Source organism: Mytilus trossulus, chromosome 5 (genome assembly GCF_036588685.1).
Source record: "Mytilus trossulus isolate FHL-02 chromosome 5, PNRI_Mtr1.1.1.hap1, whole genome shotgun sequence".
In the NCBI taxonomy this organism is placed as follows: domain Eukaryota; kingdom Metazoa; phylum Mollusca; class Bivalvia; order Mytilida; family Mytilidae; genus Mytilus; species Mytilus trossulus.
In genome coordinates this window covers 1887276-1906073 of record NC_086377.1, presented here as the reverse complement: position 1 = coordinate 1906073, position 18798 = coordinate 1887276, and the positions used below count along the sequence as shown (strand labels likewise).

Below are 18798 nucleotides of genomic sequence, written 5' to 3'. Positions count from 1 at the left end.
CAGTAGGCGGTTTGTGACGCGTTAATTGTGACGTCATCTAATAATGTTGTTGTGTTTAATTGTTTATTTTTCAACAAAACGCAGCAGAAAAAGTCCAGCGTGCTATAAATTTGTTATACGGTCAACTATTGACCCCCTTCAGATCCATAGAGGGTGAATCAAACTCATAGGGGATTTGGCCTCCGACCTCAACCCCTTTGGATTTAACTAACCCTCTATCATGTCTATGGATCCGTCGGGGGTCAGAAGCGAACCATAACTTATATAATTCATCCAACTGAGGTACCACATAGTCAGGTTACTTCTGCAGGGAAAGACACATGTGGAACCATGAAAATGTGTCTGTTAAGACAGAATGATGGAATACGGAGGTGATGGATTAGGCAGGTTACACTGAATATATACATGCATAATATTTTGAATAGTTTTGGAACCTTTAAATACGAAATAAAATACCAATTTTGGGTTTTTATATCAACCTTATTTTCAAACAGTCACAGATTTGCATTAATATTTTTTCAAACCAGAAACAGGTCAATAGGTGTATTGATAATCAGTACCGTGGAGAAGGTGTATATTTCAAATAAAGTCTCATTTGATTATTTCCCGGGTCAAGTGAGGCCCAGTTATCTCTGATGGTGGACTATCAGTCCCTGAGGGTATCATCAGATCAGTAGTCAGATGTATTGATATTCAGTATCGAGGAGAAGGCGTTTATTTCAAATAAAGTCTCATTTGATTATTTCCCGGGTCAAGTGAGGCCCAGTTATCTCTGATGGTGGACTATCAGTCCTTGAAGGTATCATCAGATCAGTAGTCAGATGTATTGATATTCAGTATCGAGGAGAAGGCGTTTATTTCAAATAAAGTCTCATTTGATTATTTCCCGGGTCAAGTGAGGCCCAGTTATCTCTGATGGTGGACTATCAGTCCCTGAGGGTATCATCAGATCAGTAGTCAGATGTATTGATATTCAGTATCGAGGAGAAGGCGTTTATTTCAAATAAAGTATCATTTGATTATTTCCCGGGTCAAGTGAGGCCCAGTTATCTCTGATGGTGGACTATCAGTCCTTGAAGGTATCATCAGATCAGTAGTCAGATGTATTGATATTCAGTATCGAGGAGAAGGCGTTTATTTCAAATAAAGTCTCATTTGATTATTTCCCGGGTCAAGTGAGGCCCAGTTATCTCTGATGGTGGACTATCAGTCCCTGAGGGTATCATCAGATCAGTAGTCAGATGTATTGATATTCAGTATCGAGGAGAAGGCGTTTATTTCAAATAAAGTCTCATTTGATTATTTCCCGGGTCAAGTGAGGCCCAGTTATCTCTGATGGTGGACTATCAGTCCTTGAAGGTATCATCAGATCAGTAGTCAGATGTATTGATATTCAGTATCGAGGAGAAGGCGTTTATTTCAAATAAAGTCTCATTTGATTATTTCCCTGGTCAAGTGAGGCTCAGTTATCTCTGCTGGTGGACTATCAGTCCCTGAGGGTATCATCAGCTCAGTAGTCAGTACCGAGGAGAAGGTGTATATTTCAAATAAAGTCTCATTTGATTATTTCCCTGGTCAAGTGAGGCCCAGTTATCTCTGCTGATGGACTATCAGTCCCTGAGGGTATCATCATCTCAGTAGTCAGTACTTTGATACTGACATGATTTAACAAACTTTACTAAAATTTTCCTTTTATAAATTTTGAAATTATTAGAAACTAAGGTTTCAACTCCCTCAGGCAAAGTTGACTTTAAAGATGAATTTGGCTATCATTTAAGGTATTTTTAATGATTTTCGGTACTTATACATCCTCATATTTCGAATGTTTTGCTTTGAGCGTTCCTGATAAAGGTAAATGGTCAAGTGATGCTGTTTAAGTACAGGGGCTTCTAAGTATGCGACCTGGGCTATTTAGGTATTTATAAATCAGGAAATTATTGACTAACAAGAATGTGTCCAAAATACACAGATGCCCCATCTGCACTATCATTTTCTATGTTCAGTGGACCATGAAAATGGGATAAAATCTCTAATTTGGCATTAAAATTAGAAAGATCATAGCATAGGGAACATGTTTACTAAGTTTCAAATTGATTGGACTTCAACTTTATCAAAAACTACCTCAACCAAAAACTTCAACCTGAAGTGGGACGAATGGACAGAAGAACGGTTGGACGGAAGAATGGACGGAAGGACGCACAGACCAGAAAACATGATGCCCATAAATGGGGCATAATAAAAATATTTATCATAGTACATACCAACAGAGACATTGTCATAATCATGTCCAGTGTCAGATTTATCGGGACTCAAGTTGTTCAAGTTTACGTTCAACTTCTCTTTAAACAGAAAATCTTTTTTACTAGGAACAAATTCTTCATAACCATTGTCTTCTGCAACCACGGCAACTGTTAATCATAAACAAAGATCATACATATATTTATTATTTAAGCAGGTATGGATATAATGACTATCAACAAATATTTTTAGATTATCGTTGATCATCTCAACGAGATTGATTTTCTTGCTTCAGCCGGGAAGGCAAAAGGGAGAAAAGCAATCAAGTTGAGATGACCAATGATAATGTGTTTATTGTTATTTTACCTATGACGACATGTAAAATTCATATCAGTTTTATTAGCAACGCCACATGCCTACTGCGTTTCTAGCATTTTCCCATCTCAAGCAAGTAGCATGATATGAAAAAAGTATTATTAAAAATCTAAATAAAAAGAAAATCTTCAAACAGTAATTGTTATTGAAATTTTGAGTATTAGTGGTAAAATGATAAATGATAATGATACATCCATTCTCATTTTAACATTTATTCAACCTACCATTAGAAAGGTTTGGATTTCCAAAATCAGCATTTATATTTTTAATGGTGGTATACCGATCGTCAACGCCTTCAGCTACAGATGTACAGGAAGTGGGTCTATCTGTACAGTTGTTATGGCAACCGTCTGTTGATGCTGATGTTGTGAAGTTTGGATTATTTATTCCTGATATCTCTGCAAAAGAAGATAACATTTTATAAGTAAGTCATATCTACTGAGGCTGAGAACTGAGGTTAATATATTTTATTTATAAGTATGTCATACATCTACTGAGGATTATATATTCCTTTTCAACATGTGGATTCATTATTCATTGGATACCAATTTTTGTGTATTTCATAGATACATGTGAACCATGAAATTACAATAACACAATGAGATGTGGTGACAGTTGCCAATAAAACACCTATCCAACAAATAACTAATAATGTTAATGAAAGCATGTTTGGTTAAAGAAACTTTTTTTTCTAAGAGCTTAGAGTAGCTAAATTTTTTTTAAAGACTTGGTGAGTAATTCAAATTCTTAATATCTAACTGTTGGGGTAGAGATCTTTTATAGCACATCAGATAAAGTGGTTGAATTTGCTTCTCGATTGATTTGTAAATTGTAGGCAATCCTGATCCTTCTTTTTCAATGATCATGTGATGTGGGGGTGTCAAATGAAGTAGAAGCATAAGACGCTGAGTTGTCGAAGTAGTCACTACTGTCATCACTAGCCAGTCAACACTGAGGTTGTGAGTTCAAGGTTCACTGGAGTCCAATCTCAATTGACCAGGTTTGTCAGATTCCCTATAAAAGGTCAGTGTCCTTCACTGGACACTCTCCGGCTTCCTCCACCAATAAAAAATTGTCGCCACAAAAAAGCCCAAAAGTGGCCCTTAAAAGTGGCCTTGAAACGCCAATCAATCGATGAAATGAAGTTGGACACGGTAAAACTGACAATTTCTGACCTAAAGTATTACTTACTAGACACGGTAAAACTGACAATTTCTGACCTAAAGTATTACTTACTAGACACGATAAAACTGACAATGTCTGACCTAAAGTATTACTTACTAGACACTGTAAAACTGACAATTTCTGACCTAAAGTATTACTTACTAGACACTGTAAAACTGACAATTTCTGACCTAAAGTATTACTTACTAGACACTGTAAAACTGACAATTTCTGACCTAAAGTATTACTTACTAGACACGGTAAAACTGACAATTTCTGAGCTAAAGTATTACTTACTAGACACTGTAAAACTGACAATTTCTGACCTTAAGTATTACTTACTAGACACTGTAAAACTGACAATTTCTGACCTAAAGTATTACTTACTAGACACTGTAAAACTGACAATTTCTGACCTAAAATATAACTTACTAGACACTGTAAAACTGACAATGTCTGACCTAAAGTATTACTCACTAGACACTGTAAAACTGACAATTTCTGACCTAAAGTATTACTTACTAGACACGGTAAAACTGACAATTTCTGACCTAAAGTATTACTTACTAGACACGGTATAAACTGACAATTTCTGACCTAAAGTATTACTTACTAGACACGGTATAAACTGACAATTTCTGACCTAAAGTATTACTTACTAGACACGGTATAAACTGACAATTTCTGACCTAAAGTATTACTTACTAGACACGGTATAAACTGACAATTTCTGACCTAAAGTATTACTTACTAGATACGGTAAAACTGACAATTTCTGACCTAAAGTATTACTTACTAGATACGGTAAAACTGACAATTTCTGACCTAAAGTATTACTTACTAGACACTGTAAAACTGACAATTTCTGACCTTAAGTATTACTTACTAGACACGGTAAAACTGACAATTTCTGACCTAAAGTATTACTTACTAGATCGGTAAAACTGACAATTTCTGACCTAAAGTATTACTTACTAGACACGGTATAAACTGACAATTTCTGACCTAAAGTATTACTTACTAGACACGGTATAAACTGACAATTTCTGACCTAAAGTATTACTTACTAGACACGGTAAAACTGACAATTTCTGACCTAAAGTATTACTTACTAGACACTGTATAACCGATTACTGTGGATTCATTATTATTCCTTGGATACCAATTTTCATACATTTCGTCGGTGATTAACCACAAAATTAATATTCAACAAATTACATATTTTCCTCTAGGCGTGTATACACACTATGGCAAAACCATGAAATTGAATATCCACAATCATGTAAGTTTTACTTGATTCACAAAATTTGGTGCCAACGAAAATAAAATGAATCCACAGTATCTTTAAATGTCCAGTAAATTACTCACCTGATTGTGAACAGAGTTGAGGTACTTACCTGATTGTGAACTAGAGAAGTGAACAGAGTTGAGGTACTCACCAGATTGTGAACTAGAGAAGTGAACAGAGTTAAGGTACTCACCTGATTGTGAACTAGAGAAGTGAACAGAGTTGAGGTACTCACCAGATTGTGAACTAGAGAAGTGAACAGAGTTGAGGTACTCACCAGATTGTGAACTAGAGAAGTGAACAGAGTTGAGGTACTCACCAGATTGTGAACTAGAGAAGTGAACAGAGTTGAGGTACTCACCTAATTGTGAACTAGAGAAGTGAACAGAGTTAAGGTACTCACCTGATTGTGAACTAGAGAAGTGAACAGAGTTGAGGTACTCACCAGATTGTGAACTAGAGAAGTGAACAGAGTTGAGGTACTCACCAGATTGTGAACTAGAGAAGTGAACAGAGTTGAGGTATTCCCCAAATTGTGAACTAGAGAAGTGAACAGAGTTGAGGTACTCACCTGATTGTGAACTAGAGAAGTGAACAAAGTTGAGGTATTTACCAAATTGTGAACTAGAGAAGTGAACAGAGTTTAGGTACTCACCAGATTGTGAACTAGAGAAGTGAACAGAGTTGAGGTATTCACCATATTGTGAACTAGAGAAGTGAACAGAGTTTAGGTACTCACCTGATTGTGAACTAGAGAAGTGAACAGAGTTGAGGTACACACCAGATTGTGAACTAGAGAAGTGAATAGAATTGAGGTACTCACCAAATTACTCACCTGATTGTGAACTAGAGAAGTGAACAGAGTTGATGTACTCACCAGATTGTGAACTAGAGAAGTGAACATAATTGAGGTACTCACCAGATTGTGAACTAGAGAGGTGAACAGAGTTGAGGTACTCACCTGATTGTGAACTAGAGAAGTGAACAGAGTTGAGGTACTCACCAGATTGTGAACTAGAGAAGTGAACAGAGTTGAGGTACTCACCAGATTGTGTACTAGAGAAGTGAGCAGAGTTGAGGTACTCACCTGATTGTGAACTAGAGAAGTGAACAGTGTTGAGGTACTCACCTGATTGTGTACTAGAGAAGTGAGCAGAGTTGAGGTACTCACCAGATTGTGAACTAAAGAAGTGAACAGAGTTGAGGTACTCACCAGATTGTGAACTAGAGAAGTGAACAGAGTTGAGGTACTCACCTGATTGTGAACTAGAGAAGTGAACAGAGTTGAGGTACTCACCAGATTGTGAACTAGAGAAGTGAACAGAGTTGAGGTACTCACCTGATTGTGAACTAGAGAAGTGAACAGAGTTGAGGTACTCACCAGATTGTGAACTAGAGAAGTGAACAGAGTTGAGGTACTCACCTGATTGTGTACTAGAGAAGTGAGCAGAGTTGAGGTACTCACCTGATTGTGAACTAGAGAAGTGAACAGTGTTGAGGTACTCACCTGATTGTGTACTAGAGAAGTGAGCAGTGTTGAGGTACTCACCGGATTGTGAACTTAAGAAGTGAATAGAGTTGAGGTACTCACCAGATTGTGAACTAGAGAAGTGAACAGAGTTCAGGATTTCATTCTCTTTTTTCAATCTGCTCATTCTCCTGTACATGTAAACTCCTACAAACAATACGACCAATAGAAACAACACAATCATTACTGTCACTATGGCAACAGCTGGATCCGATTCTTGAGGGGCCGTCTCAGAAGGTGAAATGATATGTCCTACTGCATCTCTTCCTGAAAGAAAAAAAAGGTAAATTAAATGAAGTTTGGTTGCTGTCAAGTTGACATAATTTTTTTCATCTTTTTTATACATATCAGTTGTACTACCCTGAAAAATCAGACTGTTTTACCCAGTATTAAGGTTGGTCTTCCGCCATCTTGAATTGTTAAATAGGATAGAACTCAATACTATTAGATTTTCAATCAAGTCAACAAATTTAAAAGCAGGAATGTTATTTACTTATATAAATAATTGTTGTTGTTGAAATGAACAATTTATGGTGTATATCGATATCTTATAATAAATAATATCTTTACTGTATTTCAATTGTTCAACTCGGGGGTACTAAGGGGAAGTAACTCTGACATTGTATAATTCATAGAGGAATAGGAATATTTAACTATGTTTTAGGTGTAATACCACCAAATCATGGTTAGTCACATCTGATTGCATACGAAAGTAGGTCTAAAAAAATATTCCCTTGAATTTGACCGTTGTAGGTAATTAATCCTACATTTTATTGCAGTAAAACTATTTCTGTGTCATAAACATATGTCTTTGGTATTTCAAAACACCATTATTTTTTATTTGTGATTTCTATAGAAAATTTTGTAATCTTGAGGTTACATGGTGACTAAACCTTGTACACAGATAGAATAAGGGGAGAAATTTGATTGGTTAACTTCCTTGGTTATATTCTTATATGCAATGAAATGTGATGTGAAACTTTTTCTATAGAACTGGACAGGATAAAACTTTACTCATGCCAAGTATATCTTTATTTGAAACAAAGATCAATTCTGCACAATTTTTTGAAAAGTGCAAATTTAACAAAGACTAATAGGGGAAAATCAATGGTGGTATTACACCTATAACCTTAATTTTTCATTTTAATATTCTGACAGTATTTCAAAAGAACTATCTTCTCATATATTATTTCAGATATCAAACATTTAGATAACCTTCTATTCACCTATTAATGTTTTCTATTATTTTTTCACAACCAGTAGCTTGAAAACAAGCTTGGTAACTTATCTGTTTTATTATATTTTTGAACATACTCCATACATATTACTTTAAGCAAAGTATGAAAAGATTTTATCCTTTTCATTTATACAGTGTAACCTGCCTAATGCAACACCTGAGATTCCAACAACCTGCTTTAATCTTATTTTCATGGTCCCAAAATATGTCTATCCTTGCAGAAAAACATTGAGTATTCCAACACCCTACTTAATCCGACATTTTTTTCTTGTCACCCAGCGTCTCTGATAACACAGGTTACACTGTACTCCTTTAAAGGGCAAGGATAAAATACTTTTCTTGAAATGTCAGTTAACTTCAGATGACATTTCTACTGTATACACTTTATCAACATAGCATTGTGAGGAGAGGTCTCATTGGCAGTCACACCACATCCTCTTTTTTATATAGCATTGTAGAACAGGTAACTTATCTGCTGTTTACACATACCTATACACCCATACACCGGGTTACATTCCTGTTTGTCTGTACATTGACATTGCTTTGCGCAGTTTTCTCCATAATACCCAGTAGTGCAGGCTGAAAACACAACAATAAAAAACAATTAATTATATTTTATAATTTGAACTATTTCACTAGAAACCAAAAGTTATAATATGAATTAAATTTCACAAGAAACCAAAATATTTTTTTCAAATTGTACAGACAACTGTTTAAATGTCAGTTCAGGGATGTGGTTTTGAGTTGCATCTGTCATGTGACTTCCATCAATTATTTCTATACTACCCTACAGAACGGTGAATATGAAAGTCAATGAAACTTTTAATAGAGCAGGGATACATATGATGCCCACAATCTCATAAACTCAAGAACATATATACCATAATAAAGGGACATAACTCAAGAACATATACCATAATAAAGGGACATAACTCAAGAACATATACCATAATAAAGGGACATAACTTAAGAACATATATACTATAATAAAGGGACATAACTCAAGAACATATACAATAAATAAAGGGAAATAACTCTAGAATATATATACCATACTAAAGGGACATAACTCGAGAACATATACCATAATAAAGGGACATAGCTCAAGAACATATATACCATAATAAAGGGACATAACTCAAGAACATATACCATAATAAAGGGACATAACTCTAGAACAATAAAAGTGATGCCATCAAAATTCCAAATTTAATCTGAGTTTTAAAATAAAAAGGTTTTGCATAAGTTTCTTGATATTTGGATGAAGAAAACTTAATTTAGAGAATGGAAACCATTTTGAGATGTACCTACGGACAAACATACAGAAAGACGAGGGTAAAAATGGCAAGGAACATACAAATATATTTCATCTGATATCATGTGACTTACTCTGAGACCAGGTGACTTACTCTGACACCATGTGACTTACTTTTGAGATTATGTGACTTACACTGACAACATGTGACTTACTCTGAGATCATTTGACTTACTCTAAGACCATGTGACTTACTCTGAGATCATTTGACTTACTCTTAGACCATGTGACTTACTTTGAGAACATGTGACTTACTCTAAGACCATGTGACTTACTCTTAGACCATGTGACTTACTCTGAGATCATTTGGTTTACTATAAGACCATATAACTTACTCTGAAATCATGTGACTTACTCTAAGACCATGTGACTTACTCTGAGACTATTGGTTCACTCTGAGACCATGTGACTTACTCTGAGATCATTTGACTTACTCTTAGACCATTTGACTTACTCTGAGACCATGTGATTTACTCTGAGATCATTTGACTTACTCTAAGATCATTTGACTTACTCTTAAGACCATGTGACTTAAATTTTGAGATCATGTGACTAGCTATGAGATCATGTGACTTACTTTGAGAACATGTGACTCCCATGTAGCCAGGTAAACATTTACAGAAGCCATCACTTGGTCGACAGTATGCTTGATTCTCACAGTTACATGTGGTTTTACATCCTATACCATATTTGGACTTTGGACACTCTGTTTGATAAAATAATGATTGACAATTAATAAGCAGTGTTTTTGTTTAGTTTTGTAACAATGTTTATTATCTACTCAGCTGATTATGGAAGGGGGAGGAAATGTCATCCTGAGTTCACAAAATATTTAAGCATTCTTTCCCAATCAATGATAAGTTATTGACTTTTATGTCATATGAATGGATTATTGTAATTTTTATGTCATGTGACTGACATATGGTTGTAACTTTTATGTCATGTGACTTCCATATGGCTGTCACTTTTATGTCATGTGACTGCCATATGGCTGTCACTTTAATGTCATGTGACTGGCAAATGGTTGTCACTTTTATGTCATGTGACTTGGATATGGTTGTCACTTTTATGTCATGTGACTGCCATATAGTTTTCACTTTTATGTCATTTGACTGCCATATGGTTGTCACTTTTATGTCATGTGACTGCCACATGATTGTCACTTTTATGTCATGCCTATGGTTGTGACTTTTATGTCAAGTAACTGGTAGATTGTTGTCACTTTTATGTCATCTGACTGGTAGATTGTTGTCACTTTTATGTCATGTGACTGTCATATAGTTGTCACTTTTATGTGATGTGACTGGTAGATTGTTGTCACTTTTATGTCATGTGACTGACAGATTGTTGTCACTTTTATGTCATGTGACTGGTAGATTGTTGTCACTTTTATGTGATGTGACTGCCATATGGTTGTCACTTTTATGTGATGTGACTGCCAGATTGTTGTCACTTTTATGTGATGTGACTGGTAGATTGTTGTCACTTTTATGTCATGTGACTGACAGATTGTTGTCACTTTTATGTCATGTGACTGGTAGATTGTTGTCACTTTTATGTCATATTACTGACCGATTGTTGTCACTTTTACGTCACGTGATTGGTAGATTGATGTCACTTTTATGTCATGTGACTGGTAGATTGTTGTCACTTTTATGTCATGTGACTGGTAGATTGTTGTCATGTTTATGTCATATGACTGGTAGATTGTTGTCACTTTTATGTCATGTGACTGGTAGATTGTTGTCACTTTTATGTCATCTGACTGGTAGATTGTTGTCACTTTTATGTCATCTGACTGGTAGATTGTTGTCTCTTTTATGTCAAGTAACTGGTAGATTGTTGTCACTTTTATGTCATCTGACTGGTAGATTGTTGTTACTTTTATGTCAAGTAACTGGTAGATTGTTGTCACTTTTATGTCATGTGACTGGTAGATTGTTGTCACTTTTATGTCATGTGACTGGAAGAATGTTGTCACTTTTATGTCATGTGACTGGTAGATTGTTGTCACTTTTATGTCATGTGACTGGTAGATTGTTGTCAATTTTATGTCATGTGACTGTTAGATTGTTGTCACTTTTATGTAATGTGACTGGTAGATTGTTGTCACTTTTATGTAATGTTACTGGTATATTGTTGTCATTTTTATGTCATGTGACTGACAGATTGTTGTCACTTTTATGTCATGTGACTTTGTTGTCAATTTAATGTCATGTGACTGTTAGATTTTTGCCAATTTTATGTCAAGTAATGGATAATATTCATCCAGTCTGTCTATATGGATATAGGAAGATGTGGTATGAGTGCCAATGAGACATTACTCTCCATTTAAATTACAATTTATAAAGTAAACATATAGGTCAAGGTACGGCTTACAAGTTAACATATAATATTGAAGTATCTTTATAAATGAAATGTTGTATTAAACATGTTTTCTAAATCAACATTATATACTGAAAATAAAACAGTTAACATTGTTTAAATATCAACCTGTCAATTTCAAAAATAAAATAGAAACTGCATAATTAATTACCAGCTTGACAGAAATCTCCTCTAAAGCCAGGTAAACAGATACACTTCCCTGATCTATAATCACATAACCCTCCATTGTCACACTTAGGACATTTGTCTAAACAGTCTACTCCAGATGTTCCTTTGGGACAAACTGAAAGTAGAAAATGAAAGTAGTTAGGACATTTGTCTAAACAGTCTACTCCTGATGTTCCTTTAGGACAAACTGAAAGTAGAAAATGAAAGTAGTTAGATTTGTCTAAACAGTCTACTCCTGATGTTCCTTTGGGACAAACTGAAAGTAGAAAATGAAAGTAGTTAGATTTGTCTAAACAGTCTACTCTAGATGTTCCTTTAGGACAAACTGAAAGTAGAAAATGAAAGTACTTAGATTTGTCTCAACAGTCTACTCCTGATGTTCCTTTGGGACAAACTGAAAGTAGAAAATGAAAGTAGTTAGGACATTTGTCTAAACAGTCTACTCCTGATGTTCCTTTGTGACAAACTGAAAGTAGAAAATGAAAGTAGTTAGGACATTTGTCTAAACAGTCTACTCCTGATGTTCCTTTGTGACAAACTGAAAGTAGAAAATGAAAGTAGTTAGGACATTTGTCTAAACAGTCTACTCCTGATGTTCCTTTAGGACAAACTGAAAGTAGAAAATGAAAGTAGTTAGATTTGTCTAAACAGTCTACTCCTGATGTTCCTTTGGGACAAACTGAAAGTAGAAAATGAAAGTAGTTAGATTTGCCTAAACAGTCTACTCTAGATGTTCCTTTAGGACAAACTGAAAGTAGAAAATGAAAGTACTTAGATTTGTCTCAACAGTCTACTCCTGATGTTCCTTTGGGACAAACTGAAAGTAGAAAACGAAAGTAGTTAGGACCTTTGTCTAAACAGTCTACTCCAGATGTTCCTTTGGGACAAACTGAAAGTAGAAAACGAAAGTAGTTAGGACATTTGTCTAAACAGTCTACTCTAGATGTTCCTTTAGGACAAACTGAAAGTAGAAAATGAAAGTAGTTAGATTTGTCTAAACAGTCTACTCTTGATGTTCCTTTGGGAACTGAAAGTAGTTAGGACATTTGTATAGTCTATCAGAGCTATTCCAATTAAATGTATGTAGGAGGGTAGAAAAGGAAGTTTTGATAATTGAATGGGACTTTTTCAGTACGCAAAATTATCTAAAAAAAAAATGGTTCATGGCTATTTTAAGCCCATTCCTACCCTCCCACATATATTTTTATGGAATAGCCCTTACATTAAGGTCAAACTGAAAGTTGAAAATGATAGTAGTTAGGACTTTCTATTGTACTCTTATGACAAAATAATTATGGTACAAAACAAAAGAAGCAACTATTGAACTATGGGTAATAATCTCATTGTTCGTACACCAAACTTAAAATAACCTTACATCATCGGTTGAATTTCAATCGTTTAAAATGTTTTTAACCAATCAAAACATTTTGGTGTACGCTTATGCATTTATTACCCAGAATGCATTAGATTCTAAAACGATGCATTGATATTAGATATAAAAAAGAAGATGTGGTATGATTGCCAATGAGACAACTATCCACAAAAGACCAAAATGACACAGACATAAACAACTATAGGTCATCATACAGCCTTCACGTTGAGCAAAGCCCATACCGCAAAGTCAGCTATAAAAGGCCTTGATAAGACAATGCAAAACAATTCAAACGAGAAAATTAAGAGCATATCTCAATAATCACTAGATATAACTTTTCTGCAAATAATATTTTAAGCTGGATTTATTTAGATTGACACCTAGAAAAGATTAATCTCTTCTCCAGAATATAATTAGGTTGAACAATGCATTTTTATATTTGGATTTCATTCATTTTTCTATTTCATGAGTGAAAGACGAAGTAATTGTTTTCTTTACAAATAAACAGTATTGTTATGCGTTTACTTTTTTACATTGGCTAGAGGTATAGGGGAGGGTTGAGATCTCACAAACATGTTTAACCCCGCTGCATTTTTGCGTCTGTCCCAAGTCAGGAGCCTCTGGCCTTTGTTAGTCTTGTATTATTTTAATATTAGTTTCTTGTGTACAATTTGGAAATTAGTATGGCGTTCATTATCACTGAACTACCGTAGTATATATTTGTTTAGGGGCCAGCTGAAGGACGCCTCCGGGTGCGGGAATTTCTTGCTACATTGAAGACCTGTTGGTGACCGTCTGCTGTTGTTTTTTTTATTTGGTCAGGTTGTTGTCTCTTTGACACATTCCCTATTTCCATTCTCAATTTTAGTGTAGGATAAATCTCCATAATATGATATAACTTTAATGAAAATAATATTTCAACCTGTGTTTAGTAAGATTGACACCTAGAAACGATTTATCCCGTTCCAGAATATCTTGAGAGGTGGAAATATGCATTTCTCAAAGAATGAATCTAATGTTTTCAGGAAAGTATATTACCCAAAGTTTTTGTGTGTCACTGGGTTGATGTCTTAATGAAGTCACCTTTTATCCACCCCATGTTTATTTTATAAGTGACCAGGATAGTATATTACCCAAAGTTTTTGTGTGTCATTGGGTTACTGTCTTATTGAAGTCACCTTTTATTCACCCCATGTTTATTTTATATGTGACCAGGATAGTATATTACCCAAAGTTTGTGTGTGTCATTGGGTTACTGTCTTATTGAAGTCACCTTTTATCCACCCCATGTTTATTTTATAAGTGACCAGGATAGTATATTACCCAAAGTTTTTGTGTGTCATTGGGTTACTGTCTTATTGAAGTCACCTTTTATTCACCCCATGTTTATTTTATATGTGACCAGGATAGTATATTACCCAAAGTTTGTGTGTGTCATTGGGTTACTGTCTTATTGAAGTCACCTTTTATTCACCCCATGTTTATTTTATATGTGACCAGGAAAGTATAATACCCAAAGTTTTTGTGTGTCACTGGGTTGCTGTCTTATTGAAGTCACCTTTTATCCACCCCATGTTTATTTTATATGTGACCAGGATAGTATATTACCCAAAGTGTTTGTGTGTCACTGGGTTACTGTCTTATTGAAGTCACCTTTTATTCACCCCATGTTTATTTTATAAGTGACCAGGATAGTATATTACCCAAAGTGGTTGTGTGTCACTGGGTTACTGTCTTATTGAAGTCACCTTTTATCCACCCCATGTTTATTTTATATGTGACCAGGATAGTATATTTCCCAAAGTTTGTGTGTGTCACTGGGTTACTGTCTTATTGAAGTCACCTTTTATTCACCCCATGTTTATTTTATATGTGACCAGGATAGTATATTACCCAAAGTTTTTGTGTGTCATTGGGTTACTGTCTTATTGAAGTCACCTTTTATTCACCCCATGTTTATTTTATATGTGACCAGGATAGTATATTACCCAAAGTTTTTGTGTGTCATTGGGTTACTGTCTTATTGAAGTCACCTTTTATTCACCCCATGTTTATTTTATATGTGACCAGGATAGTATATTACCCAAAGTGTTTGTGTGTCACTGGGTTACTGTCTTATTGAAGTCACCTTTTATTCACCCCATGTTTATTTTATATGTGACCAGGATAGTATATTACCCAAAGTGTTTGTGTGTCACTGGGTTACTGTCTTATTGAAGTCACCTTTTATTCACCCCATGTTTATTTTATATGTGACCAGGATAGTATATTACCCAAAGTTTTTGTGTGTCATTGGGTTACTGTCTTATTGAAGTCACCTTTTATCCACCCCATGTTTATTTTATATGTGACCAGGATAGTATATTACCCAAAGTGTTTGTGTGTCACTGGGTTACTGTCTTATTGAAGTCACCTTTTATTCACCCCATGTTTATTTTATATGTGACCAGGATAGTATATTACCCAAAGTTTGTGTGTGTCACTGGGTTACTGTCTTATTGAAGTCACCTTTTATTCACCCCATGTTTATTTTATATGTGACCAGGATAGTATATTACCCAAAGTTTTTGTGTGTCACTGGGTTGCTGTCTTATTGAAGTCACCTTTATTCACCCCATGTTTTTAATGTTGTTTTATATGTGACCAGGATAGTATATTACCCAAAGTTTTTGTGTGTCACTGGGATGCTGTCTTATTGAAGTCACCTTTTATTCACCCCATGTTTATTTTATATGTGACCAGGATAGTATATTACCCAAAGTTTTTGTGTGTCATTGGGTTACTGTCTTATTGAAGTCACCTTTTATCCACCCCATGTTTTTAATGTTGTTTTATATGTGACCAGGAAAGTATAATACCCAAAGTTTTTGTGTGTCACTGGGTTACTGTCTTATTGAAGTCACCTTTTATCCACCCTATGTTTATTTTATATGTGACCAGGATAGTATATTACCCAAAGTTTGTGTGTGTCATTGGGTTACTGTCTTATTGAAGTCACCTTTTATCCACCCCATGTTTATTTTATATGTGACCAGGAAAGTATATTACCCAAAGTGTTTGTGTGTCACTGGGTTACTGTCTTATTGAAGTCACCTTTTATCCACCCCATGTTTATTTTATATGTGACCAGGATAGTATATTACCCAAAGTTTGTGTGTGTCACTGGGTTACTGTCTTATTGAAGTCATCTGTTATCCACCCCATGTTTTTAATGTTGTTTTATATGTGACCAGGAAAGTATATTACCCAAAGTTTGTGTGTGTCACTGGGTTACTGTCTTATTGAAGTCACCTTTTATCCACCCCATGTTTATTTTATATGTGACCAGGATAGTATATTACCCAAAGTTTGTGTGTGTCACTGGGTTACTGTCTTATTGAAGTCACCTTTTATCCACCCCATGTTTTTAATGTTGTTTTATATGTGACCAGGAAAGTATATTACCCACAGTTTTTGTGTGTCATTGGGTTACTGACTTATTGAAGTCACCTTTTATCCACCTCATGTTTATTTTATATGTGACCAGGAAAGTATATTACCCACAGTTTTTGTGTGTCACTGGGTTGCTGTCTTATTGAAGTCACCTTTTATCCACCCCATGTTTATTTTATATGTGACCAGGATAGTATATTACCCAAAGTATTTGTGTGTCACTGGGTTACTGTCTTATTGAAGTCACCTTTTATCCACCCCATGTTTATTTTATATGTGACCAGGATAGTATATTACCCAAAGTATTTGTGTGTCACTGGGTTACTGTCTTATTGAAGTCACCTTTTATTCACCCCATGTTTTTAATGTTGTTTTATATGTGACCAGGAAAGTATATTACCCAAAGTATTTGTGTGTCACTGGGTTGCTGTCTTATTGAAGTCACCTTTTATTCACCCCATGTTTATTTTATATGTGACCAGGATAGTATAATACCCAAAGTTTGTGTGTGTCACTGGGTTGATGTCTTATTGAAGTCACCTTTTATCCACCCCATGTTTATTTTATATGTGACCAGGATAGTATAATACCCAAAGTTTGTGTGTGTCATTGGGTTACTGTCTTATTGAAGTCACCTTTTATCCCCCCCATGTTTATTTTATATGTGACCAGGATAGTATATTACCCAAAGTTTTTGTGTGTCATTGGGTTGCTGTCTTATTGAAGTCACCTTTTATCCCCCCCCCATGTTTATTTTATATGTGACCAGGATAGTATATTACCCAAAGTTTGTGTGTGTCAATGGGTTGCTGTCTTATTGAAGTCACCTTTTATCCCCCCCATGTTTATTTTATATGTGACCAGGATAGTATAATACCCAAAGTTTTTGTGTGTCACTGGGTTGCTGTCTTATTGAAGTCACCTTTTATCCACCCCATGTTTATTTTATATGTGACCAGGATAGTATATTACCCAAAGTTTTTGTGTGTCACTGGGTTACTGTCTTATTGAAGTCACCTTTTATCCCCCCTATGTTTATTTTATATGTGACCAGGATAGTATATTACCCAAAGTTTTTGTGTGTCACTGGGTTGCTGTCTTAATGAAGTCACCTTTTATCCACCCCATGTTTGTTTTATATGTGACCAGGATAGTATATTACCCAAAGTTTTTGTGTGTCATTGGGTCGCTGTCTTAATGAAGTCACCTTTTATTCACCCCATGTTTATTTTATATGTGACCAGGATAGTATAAAACCCAAAGTTTGTGTGTGTCACTGGGTTGCTGTCTTACTGAAGTCACCTTTTATCCACCCCATGTTTATTTTATATGTGACCAGGAAAGTATAAAACCCAAAGTTTTTGTGTGTCACTGGGTTACTGTCTTATTGAAGTCACCTTTTATCCACCCCATGTTTATATTATATGTGACCAGGATAGTATATTACCCAAAGTTTTTGTGTGTCACTGGGTTGCTGTCTTAATGAAGTCACCTTTTATCCACCCCATGTTTATTTTATATGTGACCAGGATAGTATATTACCCAAAGTTTTTGTGTGTCACTGGGTTGCTGTCTTAATGAAGTCACCTTTTATCCACCCCATGTTTATTTTATATGTGACCAGGATAGTATATTACCCAAAGTTTTTGTGTGTCATTGGGTTGCTGTCTTATTGAAGTCACCTTTTATCCCCCCCCCCATGTTTATTTTATATGTGACCAGGATAGTATATTACCCAAAGTTTGTGTGTGTCACTGGGTTGCTGTCTTACTGAAGTCACCTTTTATCCACCCCATGTTTATTTTATATGTGACCAGGAAAGTATAAAACCCAAAGTTTTTGTGTGTCACTGGGTTACTGTCTTATTGAAGTCAGCTTTTATTCACCCCATGTTTATTTTATATGTGACCAGGAAAGTATATTACCCAAAGTTTTTGTGTGTCATTGGGTTGCTGTCTTAATGAAGTCACCTTTTATTCACCCCATGTTTATTTTATATGTGACCAGGAAAGTATAAAACCCAAACTTTTTGTGTGTCACTGGGTTACTGTCTTATTGAAGTCAGCTTTTATTCACCCCATGTTTATTTTATATGTGACCAGGAAAGTATAAAACCCAAAGTTTTTGTGTGTCACTGGGTTACTGTCTTATTGAAGTCAGCTTTTATTCACCCCATGTTTATTTTATAAGTGACCAGGGTAGTATATTACCCAAAGTTTGTGTGTGTCACTGGGTTGCTGTCTTATTGAAGTCACCTTTTATTCACCCCATGTTTATTTTATATGTGACCAGGATA

At 35.2% G+C, this 18798-nt stretch overlaps 1 pseudogene; it reads right to left on the bottom strand.

The window, feature by feature from the left end:
- The window catches only part of LOC134719282 (multiple epidermal growth factor-like domains protein 11), a 38252-nt pseudogene that overhangs the window by 3698 nt on the left and 15756 nt on the right, over positions 1-18798 (bottom strand).